This window comes from Lethenteron reissneri, unplaced genomic scaffold (assembly GCF_015708825.2).
Source record: "Lethenteron reissneri isolate LAM-NWPU_2019-01 unplaced genomic scaffold, ASM1570882v1 scaffold_1717, whole genome shotgun sequence".
NCBI lineage: Eukaryota > Metazoa > Chordata > Hyperoartia > Petromyzontiformes > Petromyzontidae > Lethenteron > Lethenteron reissneri.
Genome location: NW_026891462.1, coordinates 1 through 11792, shown reverse-complemented (window position 1 = coordinate 11792; position 11792 = coordinate 1). Strand labels below are relative to the sequence as shown.

Sequence of the window (11792 nt, the reverse complement as noted above, 5' to 3'; positions counted from 1 at the left end):
ATCTCACACGCCGCGACATCATTATCTCCAGCAACTCGCGAACCCGACATGGTCTGCGATGGAGATACCTGAAGTGACTATGTAGACCGGGTGTGTGATGCACCACGACTCGCCTTTGGAAGGTCGCCCAATAACTCCCAGTGGCCGTGAACTCCCTCACGAAGGGCAGCTTCTTCCTCAGGGTGGCACCTCGGAGCGTGAAGTTGGCGGGCTATCAAATTTGGCGGGAGCGTTTTCCCGCCCCACCGACAAAATGGCGACCACCCGCGCGGGCTGCGGCTCCGTCGCTTCCCACACTCGCGAAATGGTGGCGGCGGCGGGACTGTCTTCACGTCTCTCTTGCCCTGGCGCTTCTTCATCCGGCTTCTCCATTTCGATTTAAGCCACAAGCGCCGCCGCGGCAGACAGCAGGTCCGTGAGGCACATGCTCCTGATCCAGTGTCCCCCTCTCGGCGGCCGCAGCGTCGAGGTACAGTTTGTTTCACACTGCACCGCAGGGAGCACTTCCACGAGAATTGTCTCCGGGCTCCCGGTCCCCAGGGCTGTCTGGGGAATCACCTCCCCGCCGTCTTCATCGTCCGACGTCTTCCTCCGTGCTGACATTGACATATCTGTAGTGGCGTATATTGAGCCACTACGGCATCTAGCGCCAGCTACTGAGGAAAGGGTGGAACTTTGCATTGTTGAGTCTCTCTCTGTGTGACGGTCAGAGAGAGGGAAAGTGAGACATGACAGTCTGGGTGAACCTGAAAGGGCACGTGACCATGTGAGGGTAGCGAGAGGGACATGTGACATGTAGCCCAGAACCTTCTAGAAGGATCCAGAAGGGGGCGTGGCCAGGGGTGGAGCCGGGCTACGCCAAGGGGCATATAAGGGAGGTCCCGAGAGCCAATCCGGGCTGTCTTCAGGAATCAACTCATGGTGCTACGTCTCCGCGCTCTTCAGTTTTCAGTCATCATGTCCCGCCCCCCTCCCTCCTGATACGTTCCATTCATTGGCTACCACATTCTGATGAGCTCCCCCCCCCTCTCCTCCCCTCAACTTGCTTTTAAGGGATTACATCTTGAATCATTGCCTCACTTGATGCAGCAAATCTGGCTGTGACGGTTCCACCTGATGACGGAGACTTGTGTTGGCTCCGAAACGTCGTGATTTTTATTTTATTTTACTTTATAAATTTTAATGTTTTACCTACGTGACTTTACCGAAAACACCTAAGAATATTCAGTCATCATGTTTGGCATCGTGAGTCAGGCAGTACTTTACGGACCTGACTCCGATGAGAAGTTATCCCGTTGGGGTCTGAGTTAACTGTGGTAGTTACCACTTATATCGTTATGTGTTATGTAGTACCCTGTTGGGGTGTTGTAATAAACGTGTTTCCTCCAAGTTCAAGTGTGTGCCTCCGTGGAAACCACTATATCTGGCTTCAGAAGTGAAAAATAATAGCAAAGCTACCGCCTTAGCGTAGGTAAAATGTTTACAAGACGAAGACAACTCACCAGGACGTCTTCTGATGGAGGAGGACGATGAAGAGGTGATTCCTCAGACAGCCCCGGGGGTTGAGTGCAGGGGAGATCGGCCAGCGGATAAGCGCGAGGATCCCGTACTCGCACCACCGCTATCATCGGAGAAAGCGCGCCGATCGCGTGGCAACCGTCATGCCAGCTTGTTGGCCACTGCGGCAGCACTGGCTGCTGAGATGGAGCTGGGATAGCCGTGATAGAGGTCGGCGTGTTGGAGCCACGAAGAGACGACCTCGCCGCTGCTGATTCGCGCGCGTGGGAAATGGCGGTAACAGCACGTGAGGAGGCTTGTGGCCAGCACCACGTACGGCCGCTGTTGTCTCCCCAGTTGAGATTTTTTTTGCACACCGCACCATTTAATCATTTGAGGTGGAGGCACCAGGACCGCTTAAGATGACTGTCATTAGTTTTGACCATGAGCATAAATTGAACCGATGCACTACCACTCCCCCATACAACAACAACAACCGCCATTCGCCACTAAGTGGCAGTGACGTCACCAGGACGCTTGTGCCAGGCCAAGTGCACCTTGAGGCCACGTGAAGTGTCGATGCCCGCTGGCAGGAGGTCACGGGGCAGACCCAGCAGGTGCCACGGGTCGACTGACCGAGATGATTGGCTGATGCACCGCCTGTGCCCCTACTGTGCCAACTTGCTGTGCTTTAGCCACCCGGCGCTCCGCTCGTTGTTGTGAGCGTCGCTCCTCCGCCCTCCGTTGTTGTTGGAGGGCGACTGCCTCCAACTGCCCAGTAGCATCCTTCACGAGCCTCCTCCACAGAGGCCGATCTTGACACCGCTGGTACCAGTCATCGGCAAGTCCACTTAGCTCCACGTCCTCCTGTACCACATCACTCCATCTCTTCTCTAGCCCGTGCCGCGCCCGTTTAGCCCCCTCGATCCAGCCGAACAAAAGCTGTTTAGGCATGCGGTGGCTAGGCACACACTCACCTTCACACAAACACACTCAACAAGTGTGCAGGCAAGCATGCCCAGATTGCAACTGGAAGTGCGCGTTGTAAGTGAATGTAAAACATATAATAAAAGAAAGCTGGTACGTAAGTGCAGGTGTTTGTAAGTTGGGTGTTCGTAAGTTGAGGACTGTGTGCAGCACAAGGGGCTTTCATTGGCAGTGTGTAGCATGGCAGAATATCAATGATGAGCACCAATGTAAACGAAACTCTGACTCGAACCCAGGTTTCCTGTGCTGTCCCCAACGAAGTCCTCCGGATCAATATCTGGTCAGACTACTCAACCAACGGTTTTCTTTCCTCCTCATCTGCTCCCATCTCTCCCAGCATCCTACTTGCTGAGCTGCTGGTATGGAGAGGCCCAACAAGTGTTGCCGGTGCAATGGAGTCCTCCATGCTGGACTTCATAGCGAAGGACTGGAACACTGGTGGAGTCGTTTAAAGCCAGGCCCGGAGACCCTCACTGATATCAACTTACCCCAAGGCGGGTGAGTATTAACAGAATCATCACCACAATCGCGATGACAATCATAATCATTTACATCATCATCATCATCATCATCTCCATCATCAAAATTACCACGATTATCATTATTATAATCACCACCACCACTATCTTAAAACGATACTCATAATCACCACCACCTTCATCATCATCACAACCAACACTGCCACCGCCACCACAATCACCACCTTCGTAATCATCATAATCATCACATCATCATAAAAATTACCACAATTATTATATAATCCGACCACTGCAACCTTAATACGGTCATCATTACAATCGCCACCACCTTCAACATCATCACCATCACCTTCATCACGACCACCACCATCATCATCACAAATACCACATTCATAACACTGTGTAACAAAAAAATGTTTATTCCTGAGTAGTAAGTGTTATTTCCTAATTGTGTATGCCTCAAAAGTACAGAAAATGGCTATTATTCCCCACAAACCTTTTTTTTTAGTGATCAAGACAGTTATATTTTGCAAATTACATATTTTAAATGAGAAAACGGGCTAATTTGTGTCTTGTCGTTCACATGACGTCAGAAAAAAATCACAAATGAATCAAGATTAACTTGTATTTATACTAAAGTAATGCAAAAATTACTACAAAAGATTTAGACACCAAGGTGCACTACCACAGCGAACCGAGGTTTCTGTGGAAAGGAACCATCTCGAAAAGCTACTCACTTATAAATCTGGTCACAAAAGCTAAATTTGTGTGGAAAAACTATTTTCTATACTTTTTAGGCTAAGCAATTACGAAATAACCCTCACTACCCAGGAACAAATTTGTGTTACATAGTGTAATCATCATCCACACCACCACTTTCATCACCACGACCATCTTCATCACGACCACTGCTACCACCATTCACCATTATCACCACTACGACATTCATAATAATCCTAACCACGACCATCAACAACCGCCATTCGCCACGAAGTGGCGGTGACGTCCACTACGACGCTTGTGGCAGGCTATGTGCACTTTGAGACCACGTGAAGTGTCAGTGCCCGCTAGCAGGAGGTCACGGGGCAGACCCAGTTGCCTTGGTCGACTGATTGATACGTCTGGCTGATGCACCGCCTGTGCCCCCTACTGTGCCAACTTGCTGTCCTTTAGCCACCTGGCGCTCCGCTCGTTGTTGCGAGCGTCGCTCTTCCGCCCTCCGTTGTTGACGACTGCCTCTAGCTGTCCAGTAGCTTGACACCGCTGGTACCAGTCATCGGGCAAGCCACTCAGCTCCACGTCCTGCTGTACCACATCCATCTTTTCTCTAGCCCGTGCCGCGCCCGTTTAGCCTCCTATCTCGGCTGAAAAAAGGTTGGTTAGGCGTGCGATGACTGGGCATGCGGGATACATGACCAGCCAACGCAGCCTTGCCTGCCGGAGGAGCTCACCGATGAGACTGTGTCCAGATCTTTCAAGGATTTGTGAGCTCCTCAGACAATCCAGCTGGTTAAACTCAGGATGGATCGTAGGCAGGCCATGCTAAATGTTTATAACCAGCAAAGATGTCCCAGTAGGAGGTCTACGTTTCATAAGCATAGAGAAAGGAGCACATGACCATAGCCGAGAAGACCCAAACCTTCATGTGGGTGCCAGACCAGGTAACTTCCATGCAGTTTTACGCAGCCGATGATAATATGTCGATTGACTGATTCAGATTGAGACCTCTGCATATAAACTGGAGCTGGTCATAAGCTGGAATGGAAAAATCTCCACTTTTTCCACAAGTGCTCCATCACCAAACGGGAGCTGAGGCGGTCGAGTGTTTGATCGCACAACATACCCAGGTAGGTGTTTAGTTTCGGTGGGGCTGATAGTAATGTCCTACTTCTTAGTGGCATGTTCCAGTTCGAACAGCAGCACTTCCAAACCCTCCTCTTAGTGAGCTGCAATCTCCAGATCATCAGCATATAGAACATAGTTAACTAATTGGGAGCTATTCATAGAACACCACGACTACCACATTCATCATCGTAACCACCACCACCATCGTCATCATCACCAGCATTTTCATCACCACCACACTACCACCACCTTCATCACCAACACTGCTTCAATCAAAAGCACTACTACCACATTCATAATAATCATCACCACCATCATCAACACATTCATCACGATCACTGCTAGTACCATCATCACTACTACATCATCACCACTACTACCACATTCCTAATTATCATGACCACCATCTTCATCACCACCACCGTTACCACCACAGCTACCATCATAATCAACACCACAACTACCAGATTCATAATCATCACCACCTTCATCTTGCCCCCACCCCTTTGCCCACCCCCACCCCCCCACCCCTCTAGGCACCACGTGGACCCAGGAGATCGTGGATCTGATTCAGAGTGGAGTGGACGTGGAACACTGCAAACGCGGCCCCGTGTACGAGAGGATCGTCTTCATGGAGTGGACGGGCTTGAATTTCATGACGCCTCGCAAGGGTGATGGCAGCAGCGAACCAAACTCAACTATTTATGTTTTACTTTTACCAGGTGTAAGTCCCGAATTGAGCTACCATCTCTATTTCAGATGTGACCTGGCCCATAGAGACCTATTTGTAGAGACCCATAGATACCCATACTCATAGAAAATAAAAAAACGTACTCAAAGAATGACAGAGGCTTAGAGACTCATCCGCATATACCCAATCTCATAGAGAAACACTCAGACACCCACAGTCCCATACTGAGACCCATACTGCGAGGCCCATATTCATAGTGACTCATAGAGACCCGTACTAAAACTAAACTATTTCCTTTTTTTATTTTACCAGGTAAGGCCCCACTGAGCAATGCAGCTTTTTTGAAAAAATGATTGCATCCAAAATAAATTAGAATGACTGATTCATAATAATGGTGCCTTTGGGTTAGATCACGTACATGTGTCGTTATGATGAGGAATGATCTTGGGCGCCACGATGGTTAGGAGATGTTAACTACCTCACCAAGTATACTGGAGCTGGTGGGTTCGATCCCGACCCTGACAATGCCATGCTCTATATATGGAGTTTTATTATCCCATATAAGCCAATTCGTTGAAACAGAGCTTTAAAACTCATCGGATTCCTCCACTATGAATACATAGTGGCGAAGTTCATCGGCACATTGGCTAGGAGATTTTAGCTACCTCGCCTGGTATAGAGGAGATCGTAGGTTCGACTCCAAGCCAAACGTCTGCTTTATATTTGGAGTATGTGTCTCTTTCTCTCTCTCGCCATAGTCGCGAGGTTTTTTCTAGGGGTCCTCCAGTTTTTCCTTTCCACATTTAGAATGAAAATCACGCGTCTAGAGTTATTTGGCTGCTGCTATGAATTTCCACGTGATGATGATAATCCGCCATTTGTTGAGCTATGATGACCAGGTCGCTTTGAAATGAAGATCCTTAGAACTGGCAAAGTAAAAAAAGTTTAGTTTAAATATTCTGATTGTGATTGTGATGTTCCTGGTCACGTGTATCTCCAGGAGTGGAGGTGCTGAATGATTTGCCGTCTCCTCGCACAATTAAGACTCACCTGCCCTACCAGCTGGTGCCTTCCTCATTTTGGGACAACGATTGCAAGGTGGACCACCATCACCATCCCACCATCACCACCATCACCACCACCACCACCATCACCACCATCACCACCATCACCACCACCACCATCACCACCATCACCACCACCACCACCATCACCATTACCACCACCATCACCATCACCACCACCATCACTATCACCACCACCATCACCATCACCACCATCACCATCACCAACCACCATCACCCACCACCATCACCATCACCACCATCACCATCACCACCCCACCACCATCACCACCCCCACCATCACCACCATCACCACCATCACCACCATCCCCACCACCATCCCACCACCACCATCACCACCATCACCACCACATCACCATCACCACCACCACCACCACCACCACCACCACCATCACCCACCATCACCACCCCATCCATTACCACCACCATCACCACCCATCACCACCATCACCACCATCACCACCCCCACCACCATCACCACCATCACCACCATCACCCACACCACCACCATCCACCATCACCACCACCACCACCACCATCACTACCACCATCGCCACACCATCACTACCACCACCATCACCACCACCACCACCATCACCATCACCATCACCACCACCACCACCACCACCACCACCCCACACCATCACCACCACCATCACCACCATCACCACCACCATCACCACCACCACCACCACCATCACCACCACCACCACCACCACCATCACCACCACCATCCACAACCATCACCACCACCACCATCACCACCACCACCACCACCATCACCATCACCACCATCACCACCACCATCACCACCATCACCATCACCACCATCACCACCATCATCACCACCACCACCATCACCACCATCACCACCACCACCATCACCTACACCACCATCACCACCATCACCACCACCATCACCACCACCATCACCACAACCACCATCACCACCATCACCACCACCATCACCACCACACTTAGTCTCTTGCTTGCCTTTGCAGTCTCACCTTAATTGGCATCACTATAATATTTTGGTCAGCCAGGTCACGTCCGTGTATATTGTGGGTTCGAGTCTATCGAGAGAAATCGAGACCATCCACCTGAGGCGATACAATAGGGTTGGTCTGCCTTTAATTTTAGACAAGCCACCCTACAAGTTTTCACCTGGGTGGTGCACTCACAACATGTTTCAGGAGGACCCCTTCATCCTGACACTCACACCTAAGCCTACGCATTTCCAAACTCAGACACCCTTAAGGCACTTAAAGTCTTAGATGGCATTTACCCACTTTGGGCTGCATTCACAAGCAACCCCAACTCCTCACTATGATACCTCCTTTACCAGTGGCAAAATATAGTGATAGGTTTTTATCCTTTCAACTGGTACAAAAACTGACACCTTTATACAAGGCATCATGTTTGCAATAACCACAACACAAGCAGTCAAAATTCAAACAAAAGAAAAACTCTGATAATGATAATGATATGCACTGTCCTTGAAGTTGATTGGTCCACCCGAGACAGCTTTGTGTTTATTGCAAACATGATGCCTTGTATAAAGGTGTCAGTTTTTGTACCAGTTGAAAGGGTAAAATCCTATCACAACCCCGACTCCTGTTAGGGCTGTGGTGCGCGTCTGTGGGCCACCACAGGCCTGACATCGTCGCCATAGCAGAGGGGAAGCCAGCCAGCAGAGGTCGCAACCGGGTACCCGATACCCGTGCCCTACCCAATACCCGGCTAGCCGTACCCAGCCAGGTACGGGTACGGGTAGCCATTTGCGACCCTGGTGCGGCCGGGTACGGGTACGGGTAGGCCGTTAGTCACTGGTGAGTAACCGTTTGTCACTCATTTCGGGTAGGGTACGGGTAGGATACGGCTACCTGTACCCGGCCGGGTACGGGTACCCATTTGCGACCCTGGTGCGGCGGGTACGGGTACGGGTAAGGAATCAAAACCCGTTTGCGACCTCTGCCAGCCAGGCACCTGCTCGCTCCTTCCCACCAAAAGGTAGCGCTAGAGGCAACCTGCTTGCGCTCCTCTCCCCTCCCATTCTGCTGAATGTCCTTGCCCGTCCCTGCTCCCCACCGGGCGTCCACTGAAATTCACGCAGGGAATGCTAATATAGACTTTGGTTCATTATAAAAAAGACACTTATTTTCAGATCAGCGCTCTAACGGCACAGTCCATAGTACTGCCGAGCTGCTTCTTACTGGACCGATCCTCTCTCCATTGCTGGCTAGAGCCCGAGTCAGAAATGCATGCGTCTGGGCTCATCCTGCATTGACTCTCCACCACTATTGTGTGTTAGGGGCTGGAGGGGGGGTCCCTATTTATAGGAAGCTGGGCTAGGTTGGGTCGCTCAATAGTGATTAACACTTTGATGGAATCTGGTCTTCCACCTGTTCCAAATATAATAGCCCAACTTGCTGCACATTTTTATACTTTTTAATTATTCCGTGCAAGTGGTTCCATCTCTCCTCCCTTTCTCCCAGAAAACGGATTTTCCACAACCTCCTACTATGTGACAACCACCATCATCAACACCATCATCATCACCGCCATCACTTTCAACACCATCACCAATATCATCATCACCATCATCACCAATACCTGCCAAACGCCACTCAGTCACGGTGACGTCACCACGGCGACTGTGCCAGACCTGGTGCACTATGAGACCACGTGACTTGTCAAAGGCTCGCTGACCGGAGGTCACGGGACAGACCCAGTAGGTGTCATGGGTTGACTGACTGAGATGACTGGCAAATGCACCACCTGTGCCCGCTACTGTACTAACTTGCAGCGTTTTACCGGCCCAATGGGCCGCTCGTTGTTGTGAGCGTCGCTCTGCTGACCTCAGTGCTCCATAAAGGCGGATCTTGACACTGCTGGTACCAGTTTTCTGCAAGTCTACTCAGCTCCACATGCTCCAGTACCGCAGCAGTTCATCTCTTCTCCAGCCCTTGTCATGCTGGTCTAGCCCCATCTAAGCTGCTCGGGCATGTGGGAGCATGCCATGTGGCCTACATGACCGAGCCAACACAACCTTGCCTGCCAGAGGAGCTCACTGATTGGAATGTGTCCAGATTGTTCAAGGATTTGTAAGCCTGAATGGTTTTAACTGGCACAGATGTTCCATTAGAGGGGTCCACGTTTCACATGCATATAGAAGGGAGGGCATGATTGTGGCCGAGAAGACCTGAAGCTTCGTGTGGAATGACAGACCAGGTAGCTTCCACACAGCATTACACAGCCGATTAAAATATAAAGCCGCCCAACTGATTCAGAGGGAGAACCCTGTTGTCAAACCAGAGCTGGCTTTTAGCACACATTTCCAGGTATGGGAAACTCTTCACTCTCCACAACTGTTCCATCACCAATGGGGTGCTGAGGGGTGGAGTGTTTGATGGCACAAAATACCCAGGCAGGTGCTTAGTTTTGGTTGGGCTGATGGTAATGTTCCACTTTTTAGTTGCATGCTCCAGGTTCAAAAGGAGTATCTCCAACTCCTCCTCTGAGTGAACAACAATCACCAGATCATCAGCATACGTAACATAGTTCATCAATAGGGAGCCATCCCTAGACCGCACGCAGGCATCGATCAACATCCAATTGTAACATCAGGTATAGCCATGAAATATTCTTGAACTACGTGGTCAAATGATGTTAAATAATGTGGGAGTCAGAGGACATCCTTATTGCACCTAAGGTAAACAGGGAATGGCTCCGACTCCTGGCCATGTAGCTTCACTCGTGCCTACCCACATTTATGAAGACCCTTATTTATTATAAGCAATCATTAACGGTCCAGAGGCCTGTCCTGGTGATGGTATCATAGGCCTTGACCAGGTAGTTCTTGTTGGAATTCCCTACACCTCTGCTGTAGCAGACGGACAGAGAATATGGCATCTGTGCAGGACCTCCCTGGTCTGAAACCGCATTGGGGCTCCACAATCCTCTCCTCAGCGTGCCTGGCAAGGTGATGTTGAATAATCCTTGCCAGGATATTTCCTACCACACTAAGGGAGATGCCCCTGTATTTGTTACATCTGTAGTGAGTTCAACTGAGTCGCAGATGTATACTTGGAGGCAACACATTTATTTAACTCCAACACACGGGGTAACTTCCCCTTAATGGAAACACAAAATGGTGGTGACCACCAGGCTAACTACACTAATTGTAATGTAACTTGCTACTACGGACCGTGACCACAACTCGGTTCCAGGTGCACGTGTTGGAGACTCGTTGAACGGAAAACGTAGAACGTAGGCGAAGGTTTCTTCCAGGATGAACAACAACAACAACCGTGATCCCTCTCGGGACCCGGCTTATATTCTCTGAGGCGTACTCTTAGGTCTTTCGGTAAAGTCACATAGGTAAACAATTAATAATAAATAATACAAATAATATAAGAAATAATAGAAAAAAAATCACGACGTTTCAGAGGCAACACAAGCTTCCGTCTTCAGGTGGAACAGTCACAGCACAATTTCTCTCTGAGGCTTGGCTGGCTCCGCCCTTAGCCACGACCAGACACTTGCCGGCAAGCACCATCGCCAGGCCTGGTTCCAGAGGGTTGTCCATGTATACCTTGTCCGGTGAGGTACCCAAGATATGTATATTTCTCACCGATTCTAAAGGGTTTTTTTTCGGAGAGCTATTTATCTGCAACCTCCCCCCTCCCCAGACATGTTCGCCAAGCGAGACACTACCAGGAGTACAAGACTCCAGGCGAAGTAGCTATGAGGGTCATTGGAACACGCAAACGACGCCACCACAAATTGGAGTTTAGTCTAGCGTCTCCCTGTGTCACTCTCCACAACTCCTATATTTGATATCTCCTCCGCAGGCGATCTACGTCGCACGTAATGCCAAGGACAACGCCCTATCCTCCTTCCACTTCGCACGAATGAACAAGCACCATCCGGAGCCCGGCACCTGGGAGGAATACCTGCATCGTTTCATGACCGGCAATGGTGAAGGCACCTGGGTTATTGCAACCACAGTCTCTGCTGGTCCCCCACTACTATACCGGTAGTGAGGAACCGAATTCATTTCACGTGGCCTGCAACTTAATTGCACCATGAACACGCACACATACACATGTAGGTACAAAGATTCAAAATGTAGCCTTAACAGACTGTTGGGGCAAGTGCTGTTAGCGAACAGCACCTATAAAGCCCGGCACAGAACACGAATGGGTG

The 11792-nt window shown here is 49.9% G+C and overlaps 1 pseudogene; it reads left to right on the top strand.

Annotated features, from left to right (window-relative positions):
- Positions 1–1516: 1516 nt before the first annotated feature.
- On the top strand, positions 1517–11578 carry LOC133339264 (sulfotransferase 1 family member D1-like; annotated as a pseudogene).
- The last annotated feature ends 214 nt before the right edge of the window (positions 11579–11792 follow it).